This window comes from Carcharodon carcharias, chromosome 17, assembly GCF_017639515.1.
Source record: "Carcharodon carcharias isolate sCarCar2 chromosome 17, sCarCar2.pri, whole genome shotgun sequence".
NCBI classification, from domain to species: Eukaryota; Metazoa; Chordata; class Chondrichthyes; order Lamniformes; family Lamnidae; genus Carcharodon; species Carcharodon carcharias.
The window spans coordinates 83,968,963-83,986,975 of record NC_054483.1 but is presented as its reverse complement, the minus strand read 5'-3'; positions in this window follow the sequence as shown (position 1 = coordinate 83,986,975).

Here is an 18,013-nt window from a genome sequence, read left to right as displayed (position 1 = left end):
CAAAGTAAGATTAAACTGAAGATCAAGCTGATTTGTGTCCCATATTAACACTAATCATGCTTCAGTGCAGCACAATGTATGCCAGCCTAATTTGCACCTTACTCTGTTAGCAAATTAATTAAATAATGAATATTTTACAGCTGCTCACCATACATTCTGATTAAATAAAACAATAAATTCTGGTTAGGAGTATATCACAAGACAATAAACAATATGACCATGTTAATAATTTAATTGATTGTGACTGAATCCTAAACATCTTACAAACATTACGGTGAACTATCCACAAGCAGCGAATCAGCAGCAAGTGGGTAAGATGAATGCACTGTTCACCCATGCTTGCCAGTGGAAGGCTCAAGCCATTTAATGGGCCGGGCCTTCTTTCCATTGTGCCTGCAAGCTATAGCCGCCCCATGACAGCTAGCCAGTTCTGGGAGGGTGAGAAACAGCTGGCTTCCATTCTGAGTTGGCCAACAGCTGGAGAATCTGAGTGAGGGAGAGACCTCGGATAGGCGACCACACAGGATCTGAGTTAATTCATCTTCTTCAACTTGAGTAGGTTGGGTGAGCTAATGGATACTGGCTTGGTTTGGATCACTGGACCCCCAGAGTATGCTTTTCCAATGAGCAGTAGCTGTGTTAAGCTGGAGCAATGGAGCAGGTATGCAATTTATATGCAACATAATGCCAAAGATTCACGACATCTGAGAGAAAAAAATTCTTCTTATCTCCATCTTAAATGGGAGACTCCATATTTTTAAACTGCATCCCCTAGCTCTAGTCCCTTCCACATGGGGAAACATCCTTTCAGCATCCACCCTGTCAAGTCCCCTCAGGTTCTTATATGTTTCAATAAGATCACTTCTCAATCTTCTAAGCTCCAATGGATACAGGCCCAGACTGTCCAACCTTTCCTCATAAGATAGTGCCCCCATCCCAGGTATCAGTTGAGTGAACCTTCCCTGCATTTCTTCTAATGTATTTATATCCTTTCTTAAATAAGGGGACCAAAACTGTACACAGTACTCTAGATGTGGTCTCACAAGTGCCTTGAACAACTATAGCAAAACATCCGTACTTTTATATTCCATTCCATTTGCAATAAACAACAACATTCCATTGGCCTTCGTAGCTGTACCTGCATACTAACTTTTTGTGATTCATGTACCAGGGCACCCAGGTCCCTCTGTATTGCAGAGTTCTGCAATTTCTCTCCATTTAAATTATATACTGCTTTTCTGCTCTTCCTGCCAATATGGACAAGTTCACATTTGCCCACATCTGCTAATTTTTTGCTCATTCACTTAACCTATCTATGACGTTTTACATACTCCTTACGTCCTCTTCATAAATTACTTTCCTACCTATCTTTGAGTCATCAGCAAATTTAGCAACCATACATTCAGTCCCTTCATCCAAGTCATTGATATAAATTGTAAATAGTTGAGGCCCCAGCACTCCACTAGTCACATCTTACCAACCTGAAAAAGACCCATTTATCCCTACTCTCTGCGTCCTGTTAGTTAATCAATCCTATATCCATGCTAATATGTTACCCCGCTACACCATGATCTCTTATTTTGTTAGTGACCTTTGATGTGGCACCTTGTCAAATGCCTTCTGGAAATCTAAGTACAGCACTTCCACAGGTTCCCCTTTATCCACATTGCTTGCTACTTCCTCAAAGAACTCTAATAAATTAGTCAAACATGATTTTCCTTTCACAAAACCATGTTGACTCTGTTTAATTACTTTGAGATTCTCTAAGTGTGCCACTAAAACCTCCTTAATAATAAATTCCAGCAATTTCCCTACAATAAATGTGAAGCTAACTGGCCTGTAGTTTCCTGTTTTCTGTCTTTTCACTTTCTTGAATAGAGGGGTCATATTCGCTATTTTCCAATCTGATGGGGCCTTTCCAGAATCTAGGGAATGACAGCATCTCTCATGTGGCAACAACAGAAAGTTGCCTTTTTACTATGCCTTTAACATAGGGAGTCATCCCAAGGTGCCTCACAGAAGCATAATCAAACAAATTTAAGACCAAGTCAAGAAAGGGGATATTTGGAGGGGTGCCTAAAATCTTGGAACAAAGGCAGTTTGAATCAGAGACTTTAAGTTGAAGTGGAGAAACGAGAGATTTAGGTTGGCAATATGAGACAGCTAAAGGTCCAGCTGTCAATTGAGGGGAAAAGGGTTGGAGAAACATAAAGTGCTTAGAGGGTTGTTCAGCTGGAGGGGATCACAAAGATAGCAAGGGGTGAGTCCATGAAGAGATTTGAACACCAGAATGAGGATTTTAAATCAGAGATATTAGTAGAACCTTGAGCTGTTACAGGTCAGTGAACACAAAGGTGATGCCTTAGAAGATCTGAAGATGAGAAGACAGGAAGCAGAATTTTGAATGAGCTGAAGTTCTTGGAGGTCGGAGATTGAGGCTGAAAATAATGGCTATTGTCTTCTTCATGCTGAATTGGAGGAAACTGCAGCTCATCTAGGACTGAATATCAGACCAGTAAGCTGTCAAGATAGAGACAATGGTGGGATCAAGAATGCAGATAGATAAATAGAGCTGGAGTCATCAATGTAAATGTGGGATCTGTCTTCAGATGATATGAGGGTAACACATGGATAAGGTAGCAGATGGAGCCATGGATAGATCCTTGGGGTTCTCCAGATGTAATGTTGCGTGATTGGGAAGAGAAGCCATTGCTGGAGATACACTGACAATGATAGGACAGGTGAAAGCCCCACTCGGACAGTGGAGGAGAGGCATTGAAGTAGAATACTATGGTCAATGAGCTGCCATGAGGATGAAGTGAGATAGTGCACCATCGTCACAGTCACAGTCAGAGAAGATGTCATTTATAACTTTGATTAGAGCTGTTTCGGTTCTGTAGCAAAGCTAGATGCCAAATTGAAGAGGTTCAAACATGCAATTGGGAACCAATGCCTACACTGGTATCAGAAATAAATTGTGGCCAAACTGGCCCACTGGAGCCTGTCATGGCTGAACTCAAAGAGGTCACTAACCATGTGTATTTCATTGTCCCTTAACTGAGCTGCAACAGTATCTCTCCTCCCATGTTGCAGCCACTGCAAAACACCTCACTGAAGCACAAAGCAGGAGTTACAGGAGTGAGAAACAGTCTGCAGGTTTTCTTTTAAGCTTATAAAACCACATGTAGTTTCAAAAAGTTTATATATAAAGCGTGTTCCTGTCATAGCTGGTGACCTAGCAATATTAAGTGATATGAATATCAACAGTGTTTTCTTAATTCATTCATAGGAAGTGGCTGTCACTGGCAAGCCGGTATTTATTCAAAGAACTGTGGGTATGTTGTTCTGGACCAGAAACACTCTTGAGAGAGTAAGCATTTCTCTGAGTATACCCTTTTCTATTCAGTCTCCTTCTCCTGCTTTTCTTCTTCTCCTGCCAGATGGAATGTCTTGGTTTCAACAGTAAAAATACAATGGTAATTCCCTGAGGCTCCTTAACATTTTGAGAAATACCATAGTACTGCAAGCATCTACAAATGCCAAACCTACACACAAGCTACTGCAAGAAAAAAGTCTCTTTGAGGACACCTGAGGATTCCTTTAAAGAGCATTTCAAATGATCATTGCAGGGCTTGTACCATTCAAGCTGCAAAACTAACAATACCTGGGCAGGAGAAACAGAAACTTTGGGGGGAAAAGTGGATGTAGCCCCACAAAACTACATGGATTGTGATGCATGACTATCCTGTGCCCAATCCTTCCAATGCAGGCAGCACACAAACTTCGTGCTGCCTGTCATTTACATGCTAGCTGCTTGCAGATCAGCATTAAAGGTGCTGCTGAGTGACTGTACCTCTCAGCAGGGGACCCAAGCTCATGCAGGGATAGCACCACTCAAAGTCAGCCTGCACTACTTAAAGGAGAGTTGCATTCTGGCTGGAGTGGATGCTGGAAGTGGCTGAGAAAGGCATTCTAAACAGGAAGAAGAGTGACCAGTAGTGTTACAGGGAACAGAGAATGTTCCAAGGTTCTCAGAGGCAGCACTTAGAAGCCTTGGTGATGGAGATGGACAAGAGAATTGAAATGTCCTCTATCCACAGGGGGACAGAAGGCCCTCCAGGCAGACACTGATGTTATGATCCCAGCTGATGTTACGACTGGACAAGCCTGATCCCAGGGTCGAACCCGACTTGATAGATCCTAACTTTTATTTTTTGTTTAGATATGCAGAGAGTGGCTACTGAACAGAGTCACAGGAGTCAGCTGATGAACTTTTAACAAAAGAATAAAACATTTATTAAACAAGAAAATATGAACTATGTTACAATACTCCTTTGCCCACAAATATACTTTTCCAGATAAATACAGATTTGTAAGGAAAACACAAGCAACAAAAGCTATCTTACATTCTAATGTTCACAGTAAGTGCACAGTCCATGTAAACCAATAGGTGACCAATGGTCAAACGCACTACAATCTGAAACCAACTGACAAATGCCACCCCAAACTGATGCTATGGATCTCTCGTCAAATTCCCCCTAGACGCTCGTCACACCATGAACCAACCAGTTTCACTGAACTCCATCTTTCACATGAGGGTTTCCAATCTCCACTCTCGAAGATTCCACTCTGGAATCTTTGCCCAAACAATGCTTTCTCTCAGATGCCTTCCACAAGGGTCCACCTCCAGGATTTTGAACTCTCCTGGATCACTACATGCATTCAAACTTCCTTCCACACACTCTCTCTCAAATGCTCAGCCAGGTCAACAGAACACCACTGTTTCACATGCCCATAGTGAAGAGCTATAGGCCTTCATCTGTCTCCTTGGACCTTCTGGCTTCTATTTTGCTTCCTGCAGCTTTCCTCCCATTAAGCTTGAAACTTGAAGTCTTCCCCTCTGCTCCGTACTTTCCACAGAACAGAACCTTTTCCAGATTCCTGTCCTTGTCCTTTAACTAGACTGTCCTCTTGGAATTTTCCTGTGCTACTACCCTGGATTTTGGGATTTTCTTCTTTAATTTCTGGAACCTGCTTCTGCAGTTTCCTTTCCTGTCCAGCCTCTCTTGGCAGCTGGCTTCAACTTTAGTTTGGGACTTACTATCTGTCCCTCTGCTTTCCAATCTCTCTGGAATCCTGGCTTCAACTGATCTCAAACTGCTTTTCTTGTTTTCTGTCTGTGTGTGTGTGTGTGTGTGTATGTGTGGGTGGGTGGGTGGGTATCCCTCTCTGGACCCCTGTTGTTAGGCATTAACACAGTTTTTTTCTACTCTTGTTTTACTCCCTTCAAGAGTCATAAAATCTTCCTTAAAATGCAGGCATCTTTTAAAGTGAAACTAAAACTCAACTTCTCCTTTTCTGAACACACAATACAAATTAAACTTAAACATTAAAGCTAAAACTCATTCCTAACATCCACAAATACAAATATAAATTATCTCTATTTCCTAACAATGAAAAATCAGTGATACAAGATAGCCATCATCAATGCCAACAGGATAGCCCCAAGGACCTGGATATAGTGTTACGAGACATTTGATGACCTCATACAAATGATCAAGCTTAGTGAATGCATCTTCAAATGCCATTTGCTTACATTTGATCCATTAGCCTCAGAAACTGCTCAATTCACCAACTGCCAGAAAATGTTCATAACCGTACTAATACCTTACATTCATAGCTTCACATCATCTTCACACACTTCACATTGCTGCAAGCCTCACACCATATTTCACAGCTTGTTCACATTGGCAGCTATTCAGCCTTGACAGGCACATCACCCAAACACATTGCACCACACTTACTGACGCCCTTCCCTCTACCTGCAGGTCAAGGTGGCACATAACTACAGACAGCATCAGCTAACTGGCAAGGGACAAGCACATGCCGTCACCCCCATGGAAGAGATGGAATCAGCCATCATTGGCATGGCCATGACAGTGGACACGGCCAGTGACAGGACTAAAACCATTGTAGATGATAGTATCCTCATACCAAATCTTTTTCTTCACAACACACTTCCCTTTCAACCTAATCTCTTCTGATTTACAAGCTGCACATGGTGTGAGCATGCACCTGTTACTTCCCCCTTCCCTGCCCTCACTCAGCTCAACCCTACTCTTTTATCTTTTTCCTTTCAGGTACCCAGAGCTGCCATCTGGTCTGCAGTGACTGAAGGGGAAGGAAGAGCACTTGCTCTCATATTAGCAACCACCAGCTCAGATATCGACATGAACGTACTTTAGAGGGCAGCTTTGAGGTGGGATCTTCACTTGATGAGACTAGGCACAAATGGCCTGCAGCCAAGGTAGAGGATAAGGGTAGTACAAGTGTCAGTTTGAGGGTAAGGTTGTACATGGGTTCTGCTGCAGAGGACTCAGATGGGATGGACTACAGAAGAAGGTTGACAAATATGCATGCAAATAGCAGACCAGCCAGAAAGCTTGTGGTAAATGTCAAGGATTACAGAGGAATCCAGCACCAACTTAACACAGGGCTTTGTGCAGAACTTGCAGTCCATCCTTTGCGACATGGAAATGGTGGCCAAAGCCATAACAACACTTGTGGACCCAACTATGCTGCAGTATTTGAATTACCTGGAAAAACTCAGCAGATCTGGCAGCATCAGCGGTGAAGAACAAAGTTGACGTTTCAAGTCCTCATGACCTTCAACAGAACTGAGTAAAAATAGGAGAGGCCCCTCACTTATTTTTACTCAGTTCTGTTAAAGGGTCATGAGGACTCGAAACGTCAACATTGTGCTTCTCCACCGATGCTGCCAGAGTTTTTCCAGGTAATTCTGTTTTTGTTTTGGATTTCCAGCATCCACAGTTTTTTGTTTTTATGCTGCAGTATCTGATGGCCAATGTCTTTAGTCCATTGCAGCACAAGCAGAAGCAGAAGTGACTGGCTGCTGCAGTGGAAACTCAGTCTGAAGTCATGCAAGCTCAGACTGCTGCCATCATATTAGTGTTCAAGTCAGCTTGCAGGATCAACAAGCAGTTCAGCAATCTGACCTCAACACATTGAAGTTCCACCCTGGCCAATGGTAGCGGCTCCATGGACCTCAAACCTGCTGTCCTCCCCCAGGATGACGACATTTGTCCTTCCACCACTGCCATTCCACTAGTGCCTTTGCTGTTGTCTGTCAGCCAGCCAGCCAGGCAGCACAGACAGTTGCCATCCATACCAAGATGATACATTCCAATGCCTAGCCTGTTAGATCCAGAGCTGCATGAGGTTATCCTGGCCATCTAGAATCCCCCCATTTAATGTCTGCAGTCTCTACCAGTCATGCTGTAGTCACTGGGGTAGCACTGCTCTGGAGCGCTAGGACAGGCAATGGTTCACAGAAGACAGGATCTAAGGGAATGCACAAGCGTGATCAGTTGGCTTTTGAATGGGAAATTGGATGGTTTGATTGATAAAGTGGTTTAGAATGTTTGTTTTATGGTAGTTTTATTTCAGCATTACTGCCGAGAGGAAGGTGTGATGGTCGGTGACAAAGGTAAGTTAAGGTGCGGGAATGAAGTGAATGGGTATGATGTTGCATTCACCGGTATCACAGTTGGATGCACTGATCGTGGACCACCCGGCCAGAAAGGGGATGTTTTTGTTCCCTCCTCTTCCTCCTCCTCAACTGCTGGCCTTACAACTCATGGCAAGGGTTGTGCCCTTATGATGTTGCAGTTGTGCAGGATATAACAGACTATGACGAATTGTGACTCTTGCTCTGGAGGGCACTGCAGAGCTCCTCCAGGCTAATCTGAGCAGCAGAAGCATTGTTTAAGCATCCCCATGATCTGATTAGTGATAGTTTGGCTTTTGTTTTGGCTGCTCACATGTACATGAGTTGCACACCAGAGTCATGAGTTAGGGGTTGAGTGTTTAACCCACGCCACCCTCTATTCTGTCATAGTGGCTCAAGTACAGGTAGTACAGTGGTCTGCCCCAAAATGAAGGCATCATAGTCGCTGCCAGGATATTAGGCATTGACCTGCATGATCTGCTGAGTATGGTCGCACAACAGCTGGACATTGAGGAATTGGAATTCCTTCCACTTGCAGTACATCCTGGAGTTCATGTGTGGCAGCCACAAAGTGATGTGTTTGCAATCAGTGGCACCCTGCACCTTGGGGAGCATCCCATATGCAATGGTGGATGGTGAACTGCAAGGTGTTATAAATATTGCTCGATTGAACCTGAAAGGAGACTGAGGCATAAAAGTTCATGATCACAGTCATCTTGGCAGCCCCTGGCAATGCCATCCTGAGGCTGTAGTTTGGGTTGCAATGGTTGGCAGAGTTTATTCACCTTGTTGTTGGTGAAGCGGAGATGCCTGATGCACAGGGCAGTATCTTGATGTAAGTCTTGAAAGGAAGTTCAAGCACCCTCCGATCCTGCAGTGACCACACGAGACTCAAGCTTCTTTCGCTGGTTTCAAGCATGCAGGGGAGACTGTATCCTTACCAGATGGGTACAAGCTCCCCGAATTGTTATATTTCCTTGCAGTTATACTTTTCTCTTATCTTACTATATTTGCATGCACCAATGACCAATTTGTGCATGTTTTAACCTCGTTACAGGATCCAATCATTTACACACATAATTAGTTTGTTAGTTCTATCCTACTATCTTCAAGACACTTGTACATGATTATATTATCCACTCCTATTCGATGTATACATATGATTTGTCGTTTATCAAAAGCCACCTCTTTGTCCATTGTATTTTGTTTTTAACTATTTCACCTCCCGCTTCAGTCTCAGCTCCCATGTCACTTCTTTCTAGTACGTCCCATCAGTACTACACCCACCTAAGGCCTCGGGTTGGGAAAGGACCAGGCAAAGGTGGGTGATCACAGGAGATGGTTCATGGCGGAGGGTGGAGGGGTTGGCCGCAAGGGCAAGTGGGTGGATTTCAGCAGTGCCCCGTCCTTTCGATGCTGGGACCTTGATCAGTCACTGAGCGCCTTTGAATAAGGAATTCCCCCTGGGAAGCCCAAAAGCAAACAGTCCAGGGTTCTCCATTCCTCCAAACAGGAGGGAACAAAAGCATTTATTTATCACGTTTCCCTCATGGTAAGTCCCCCCGCCCATCACTGGGTTGATACCAGCAACAGTGGGATGAGGCCCTTAAGAGAACAGTAACTTAGGTCCTCAATTGGCTGCAGGGTGGGAAGCTCATTCACCAGCCTTCCCGTCATGGAGTTAATTGAGGTGGAGGCGAGAAAGTGGCAAGGTTCTCAACCGCCACCCTCTCGCCCGATTAAATGCACTCCCACCACCAAACTTGCCATAGGGGAGGGCACAAGGCTCTGTCCACAGTTTCTCGGAGGTTGAGACAGGAGAATTGCTCCCTGAAGAGCCTGGATGGATATCGCCTCCTGCTGAGTGCCCATCTTCCGCTCCACTCCCTCCCTCTTCCAGCAGCTTGTCCTCCATTGTGTTGCCTCTGCTCAATCTCCCTATCAAGATGCAAATCAAAGGGGATACAAACTATTACATCCATGTCTGAGAGCAAGCTTGATCAGAACCTTTGAAGACAGAACCAAGGGCTGCAACTTGTGCCACACCACTCCCTGTAGACTTCAGTGTTAATAAATAGCAAAACCAACCACCCAACACTTTTAAAAATGTAACATCAACCAGTAGCAACCTGAAAGTAGTTGATGATCCCTTCATTTAGCAGTGGTGGATTCTTTCCTACTGCTGAACACATGTTCAGCTGTGTGATGTTAAGAGAGGGCATCAGCTAGGGCTTTAAGATCTAAAATGGCATAGCAGGTATCAAATAAGCATTGCACACTGACTGGCAATCTGCTTACTCTACATATTTCCGGCACCACTCTCTGTACCCACACTAACACCCTTACCAAAATGGTATCCAGTGCGGCCAGCGCCAGAAGTTTGTGCATATAGCACAGGTGCCATTTTGTACCTGAAATGCCACCCAAAATGTTCAAAGTATGGGGGCTACACAACCGAATTTTGAGCCTCTGTTTTCTGCCCTCTCCCACTTCAGTTGTGAGCACAAACAAGCCTATAATAATACCAAGTTCCCCCAGAAATAAACTTTCCCTTTTCCCCTAAGTCAGCACAAATATTTCCACCAAGTGAAACCCTCTGAAAAACCCAGCTCAGAAATATTTGCATCATGAAGAAATTAATTTTCTAACATGAGTCGTGCCAAGAAATGTGTGAAACAGTACTGAATAGGTTCCTTCATTGCAGCAACTGCTACATCAAGAGGTGAAAATTAGAGCTTCAGTTGAGCACTTCCTCTTTGACGCCACCAGATTTACAGAGGACGACTGACATGCAGATGAGGATTGATTTTCAATTTAAATTTAGCTGCTGCCCTTGTAGAGGCCAATGATAGTTTATAGAACCTTCAAGCATAAACTATGTAAAACTGAAACTATTTATGTTATCTTTCCACCTACATGGATTATTTCCAGGTATTTGCTGCTAAAGTCAGTGGTTCACATACTGACTTTCAAGTCTTTTATTTCCACGTCCTTTCCTCTGCTCCTCAAAAGTTCCTTAAGCAGCGATTCATTTTACATGAAATTTATATCTGAAGTTTTAAGTGAAAAATATCATTCTTAAAATAACTATACAGAAGTAACTTCAAAAATGATCAAAATATTTGTGATATGAAGGTACTCTAACTGATCATCAAACTGCACTAACTGCAGAAGGGAACTCTTGTGTCCACAAATGCTGCAGTGTTTGGAACAAACTTTCATTATACACAGTTGGTCTGCTGATCAATTAACAGTCACTGTGAAGTTATCACAGATTCACGACACCCCATCGACATCCTGACAAAGATTGTGTGAAATAACTGCAAAAATTGCTTTAGTTAGAAATTTTAGAGATGCTGCATGACATTTCTTGTGAAAATTCACACAATCGTTTAAGTGTTTCTGGTCTAAAAACATAATATTACTAACTGCCTTAATTGCTGGTTTTCACTCAAAATCTAGGCCCTTAATTTCTGAACTACACATTCATAATTATACTTCTTGGACAATTACTACCGGGTCAGCCCTCCATAATCTCTCTTTTTTACTTCTTGAGTGCATGAAATTCAGGGATAATAATACTGGGGAGCTGAATCCTATCGGGTACACAGTTTTAGCATCAACCCAGGTCAAGTAGAGCAGAGTCAGATGGAAGCTAAAACTTACAATATACTGCCATGAACAACAGACTAAACTTTCCAACGGGTGTCTGGGACCTGATGTTGGGATCATTTCCGGGTGCCAACCTGGCACCTCTCTGGTGTGTGCCTGCCAGCCTTATTTTACAGGAGGCGGCCAATTAATGAGACACCTCTGCATTCACCATCCAATTAGATGCATTCCTGAGGCAGGGGTGCAGGAAGTCACAGCCCTCTGCAATGCAGAATGGCAGCCACCACTATGAGACCAGAAACTCAGATCTGGGTGCAAAGGAAGCTCCTGGTCCATTACTTGGTAAGACTGTGTTAATTACTACATGGAGCATTAATTAGTTTCCTGTTGTTTGTCCAGCTCACACCAGCCTAATCACTACAGTAAATCTTTCTGTAGCTGAGTGGGAAGAACTCCAATGACTTGCCTACCCTTCTAGCTCTTAGTAATGAGCCAGTCTAGTCAATAACCAACATTAAGGTTGGTACACTCATGTATTCACCCACTTCTAGGTTGTATTGGTTTGAAGAAGAGGGTGACTGAGGTTCCTGGCTGCACAGAGGGAGGAGCAGCACCCTCAGGAAGAAGGGACGGCTGGGTTTCCTGCACATGCCACCAAAGAGCCACAGTGAGCCATCGCTGGCTGGTGCTTAGTGACACCCAGGGCCTATACACACCGCTTTTCGTTCCTGCAGATGACTGAGAATCAGTATTGCCAAAGACTGTGCATGTCCAGGGAACTGGTTGGTCACATCTGCCACCTGCTGCAGCATTTGGTGCCACAGGGACATGGAGGGCATCCACTGCTAGTGGCTGTGAAAGTAAGCATGGTGCTCAATTTTTACTCCAGTGGCTCCTTTCAGGGCTCCACAGCTGAGATCTGTGGGATATCACAACCCTCCACCCACAGATGCCATCTTCGCGAGGGCACTTCGCCCGGGACCAGGACAGCCAGGGTGTCCGAGCGATTGGATTCGCCTTGATCTCAGGTTTCCCACAGATGCAGGGTGCCACTGATTACACTCACAGGTCTCTATCACAACACAAGGTCAATAACATCACCCGCAAGGGATTTCATTTGCTGAATGTACAGTTGGTTTGTGACCACCACAAGCACATTCTGCAGGTCTGTGCATGGTTTCCAGGGACTGTGCATGACTCCTACATTCTCAATCAGCTACAGATCCCTGGGTCCACAAAAGCTGCAGGGATGGCTCCTCGGGGACAAGGGCTACCCGCAGAGGACGTGGCTGATGACACCCGTGTGGCAGCCTCAGACTACAGCAGAGCGACAGTATAATGAGGATCCTGCTGCAACTCGCACCTTGGTGGAGCAGACCATCGAGATGCTGAAGATGAGGTTCCAGTGCCTGGACCGGTCAGGTGGAGCTCTGCAATATAGTCCACAGAGGGTCTCACACATCGTCCTGGCCTGCTGAGCCCTTTACAGCCTGGAGAGGAGCTGGCTGAGGAGACGGAGGAACTGCAGGTCTTCTCGGATGAGGACACAACTGACAGGGATGAGAGTGAGGAAGTCCTCGAAGGTAGTGATGATGGGCGTGAGGCCCTCGCACTGGCCAGACGAGGCAGTCACACTTGGGAGGCCCTCACAGCTGCTAGATTTGTGGAGGGTGATGATGACATGCAGTGAGAAGACTCCAAAGATCCTCACATTGCATCTGTGAACATTTGATTCCAGACTGACTTATGGCAGCGCGAATACCCTCCGTGATAATGCTCCTGTTATGGGGACACAGTGGAGGCCCTAATAGTCGCTCAATTGCAGGAGGATGATGATGACATGCAGTGAGGACACTCCATAGATCTTCACATAGCCTCTGAGAATATCTGACTTCTGTCTGGCCACAGGAAGCTCATTAACGCTTTGTGATCAGGGTCAGTTCATATAGATGCAGCCATGAAACTTTAGAAGCACCTGATCTTTTATCCATCTTCAGCACCTGACCCCTTCAGGAGCAGTGTCACTGGTCACAGATGCTGAAGAGATGGGGGCCAGCCCCACCTTAAAGGTATTGAGAGAACACAGACAGAATGAAGGAACTCTGAGACGCCTGCCCACTACATTCTGGCAGCAACGACGAGCACATTTGAGGTGCAGGCATGAGTAATGTGTCCAGGCAGTGTGAGACCGGACCATCACTTTGGTGTGAAGGCTGCACAAAGCAAGGGAAGAGGCCCTGGACTGAGACACCTGCCTTTACCTTGTGCAGAAAGATTTCACATCTGAGTGACACAAACGCTGCTCATCAGATTGAGAAGCCATAGGCAGGGAGACATTCTTGGGAGTTTATTTACAATAGTGAACGTTATGTACAAGTGATTAACACCCATGCCCAGGCTGTGCAATTACATCTTCTTAACCTTCGTAACTCTGCTGCTATGTCTTGGTGCTCCCTGGACAGCCATAGTGGAGGTGGAGGCAGCCTGCCGACTGTGATGCCCTGTCTGTGATGACTTTGGTGGGTGTCTTCTGGACAGCAGGGACCTGAAGAGCCCCAGTCTGCTTTTGGGGACTTGCTCTGTGGTAGTGGTGGCACCCTCCTTGACCCATGGAGCTGGAGCTGTTGGGATCAGAGGAAGAGGGGATTCAGATAAGCCAGTTACTCCCAGAGTCAGGTGGATGGATGGACCCGGAGTATGCACCTGCTTATCTCCCTCCCCATGGGTGTCTGGGGGCCCCAGGCTGACTTCTTGAGGAGCAGGAGTAGCTGGAGTGAGATCGAGCTGCCCCACACCCCTCTCGCATACTGTTGGAAGCCAACTATGGCATCTATGATGGAGTTCAGCCCACGCAACTGTGCATGAGCGAAGTCCTGGACCAAGATATCCATGATGGCCATCATCCTACCTGTGTTAACCTTGATGCATTGCAATGCCTGCGCTATCACCTCAGCCTGAAGGCAGGCGAACTTCTCCATCGTGCCTTGCAATCTGAGGAGCACATCAGACATCCCTTCCTGATGTTTCCAAGCTTGTCTTTGAAGCCCAAGCAACTGTGACATGACTGAGTCCAAAGATTCAACATCTGACACAGACTCAGTAATGTTCTGGCTTTCAGCAGTCCTCTAAGTGCAGGGGACCTGGGAAGTCCCTGCCGCCTCCCGCTGTGGATCAGACAGTGCGATGTGCTCACCAGATTGTGATCTCGAGGCTATTCTAAAGCTAGGTCCCACCGAGTTGTGTGGCTCTGAGCTGGTGGAAGGTGTGGGCGAGCACTGTGACGTGACTTCAAAGAGGGTGACTCCAGATTCCTCTTCAGAGGTTTCTTCGGGGCTTGATTGGAGGCCCTGGATCATGGACTCTGTCAGCTGTTTCCCAGATGTGCCTGCGAAAGCAAAGGGAGATAATTAGTGCATGGCAATGACCTTACAGCATGGTTGTCTGATGATGTTGCACTGCTGGATCCACACTTGGTAGAGCACTACCGACCTCACTGTCAGCACAGGACTGGTCCAGATCCTCGCCGGCCAGCATAATGGCTCTGTTTTCAAAGTCTGTGAGGACCTTGATTTCAGGCATTCCTCCACCAGTCTGTAACCTCTCTGTCTTGTCTGTAACCTCTCTGTCTTGTCTGCCAGCTTGTCCTGCATGAATAGAGATGGAGAGAGTGTAAGCAGGATGCCTGTCAGGCAGATGATAAGTATGCCTGCCATGTGTTGGTGGTGAGTGGTGCCATGGACAGGATGAAGACAATAAAGGTGAGTGTAGGAGAGTGAATGGTAATGTCCCTTGTACTGGCAGTGAGTGAGATCCCTGTGAATATATGCTGGGTTTGTGAGTGTGTGAGTTGAGTGTACGAGAAGACTTACCCGAGCGGAATGGAGGAGATCATTCAACCTCTTGTGGCACTGGGTGGCTGTCCTCTTTGGAAGGGCAGCTGACCACAGCTGCCAGCGCTCCCAAGCCTGGTTGGTCATGCCGCTGCCCACCCTGCGGCCAGAGCAAGGGTAGAGAACATTACGGCGGGCCTCCACGGCATCCAAAAGGCCTTCCAGTGATGCGTCGCTAAACCTGGGGGCTGCAGGATTTTTGCTTTTTGTGGACATCTTCCCTGCAGCAGTCGTGGGCTTGAAGAACTGAGATGTGTGCGTGTGGCTGGACTTTAAATATGGGGCCCGGCATGATGAAGCGGCGAAATGATGGATGTCGGGCGAATGAGAGCCTGCCTGCCATGGAAACAAAGTAATGCGACAGGTTTGGGACGATGTGGCCTGAAAACCCACCATCGCGGCCAGCATTAAGATCTTGTTTGCACCCCCGCTACAGCACCTAGTGCAAATCTGGGACGATTCTGCCCTTTATTTCACTCTCTGTAAAATTATTAAAAAGTGAAGGATTAACAATGCTTTTACTTCCTGGTTTGCGGTCTGTGAGAAGTTTTCCATGTCATTGGCTGCTAAGCCTGCATGATGACATCACTGTTGCTGGACACCAAAATGAAATTAACATCTGAAAAGGTAAAATCCACACACAGGAATCATTAAATCTTTGCGGGCAGCTTTCTTTGAGATCAATGCGAGCATCATTATTTTGCTACTGACCACAATTAAGTCTAGCATTTACCCTAAAATCTTACATTACATATATTGTTAAGAAATGCTCACCCATAGTTATTTTCTATTTGTAGCTGATTGGCTCATATTCAAACTTCTACATCACAATGCAAATGTCTTCCATCCAACTAGCTGATGTGCAAACTTATTAACAGATTCAATCATATGTAAATTGCATAGCAAGGAGAAAATAAACCAATTAAATATTGCACACAAAAAAATTCAAAATCTTTCCATCTCCCACTTTCTTTCTTACAAATGTAATTATCTAGCGATCGAAATAGGTTTTCTAACAATATAAATACTAAAAAGTTATCTGTTTTGCAATAACATGATTATATTTACCTATAGAAATGTCTTTTGCATCTTTAAGTACCTTCAATTATATTTATACTTAGAGACCTCAGCCTCTCTGTCCAGGCTTGAAGTTGATATTCTCCCTCGGGCTTCCAATTGAAAGGAATTACCAATTATAGCCTGTCTGCAATTCCCAGGAAACTGCAGCATGAGTAATGTGAACAATCTCACTATATATATATATATATATATATATATGTGTATATGTGTATGATTATCTTGGTGTGATTGGACAAGTGTTTTCTCACAGCAATTCAGATGTTTGTTTGAAAACAAGTTGGAAAATAAATCTTGGAACCTTAATTCAGGGTTACATGACAAATGAAAATAGATCTAGTTTCACGTGGTCAAGAAAACAAAAGGGAGAAATAGAGGGATGCACATTAAGGAACCAGGGAAGAGAGAGTGGTTGACTAGTGCACTTTTATTTTGTTAATAGTGATTTGTTTTAATAATTTGTTTTAAGAGAATAGTTTACTTAAAGGTTTTTTTTTATTATTCATTCAGGGGATGTGAGCTTCACTGGCTGGGCCAGCATTTATTGACCATCCCTAGTTGCCCTTGAGAAGGTAGTGGTGAGCTGCTTTCTTGAACCACTGCAGTCCATGTGGTGGAGCATGAATAAGTGGAACACAGTTTATTTCCCAAGAACCTAAAACACCTGCTTTGCGACAAAGAGAGATTTTAGAAAGTCCTTACCAAGTCCTTTCAATGGACTGTACATCCTTACCCTCCACCCCCCACCTCACTTACTACAGCATAAACATTGATTTACCATACACAATGCCACAAGAGATCCACTAATATTATTAAAATGGTATATCACATTGCAGCATCATATATCAATGCCTCTTCCTCATCTAAAAACCTGCCAATCAATGTTGTTACAATAGATTGGCTTATATGCCAATTTAATTTAGCTCACACCAATATCTTTTATTGATTGATATCCCACTTTATTAATTGTGATTCACTCATAAGAAAATGTCTTACCAAATAAAAGGCAAACCAATCAAATTCTTCAAAATACTTTTTGAAAGATTTTCATCTGCTATTTATTCTTCTTTTAGCCTGCTGAATATGGAGTCATAATAAAGACTTCTAACATAATAAAATAAGTTTTGAAATTCACAATTATATAACTAAATTTACCAATAATGTTAGACTTTGTGTTTGAACACTAATATATTTACAAGGAGGTATCAGCTTCTGGTGAAACCTGGAATGGACACTTTCTCACCATTACAATTTCACTTGTTTGTAGAAAGTTACAAATTATACCTGCTCCCTCAATTCCCAGAATGCCTGTCTCTAGGCATACATTGTCAAGAGTATCCCAGCATCCACCAGTATAATAGTCTCAGTTAACTATGAGCATGTCTTTCACCAGGCAGTAGCATTATGTATCCATTCTTTCAAATGCTGGACAACACATTTCATACATATTTTCCATGTAATATTGAGTGTTTTGTACATCAGACAGAAAGGCTGATTCAGAGAGGGAGAGAAATAGAAACAGGCCAATGGCAAAGATTTTTTAAAAATTCCTGCTTTTAGAAAAACCATGGGCTGAATTTAATGACAGCAGCAGTAGCACTGTCTACCAGTTGGAGAGCTGGTTGCAATCCCACTACGGCCATTTCCAGGAGTGGTGATGGAATCAAATCCCAGTCAGGCACTTACCTGCCTGCTGCCAGAGTTCCTGCACCTTTTGAGGTGACGACCACACCTCCAAGAGCTACCAGCCAATGACACCAGGAGCAGTGGCCACTACTTGGACTACAGGAGGCCCAGGATGAGAAACAGCAATAGAAATCCCAGTAAAGGGTGGGGGGCATGAGAGTTAATGTGGCAGGGGGAATCTTCCCATGGGAAATACCTATGGGAAAATACCTGTGGTGGT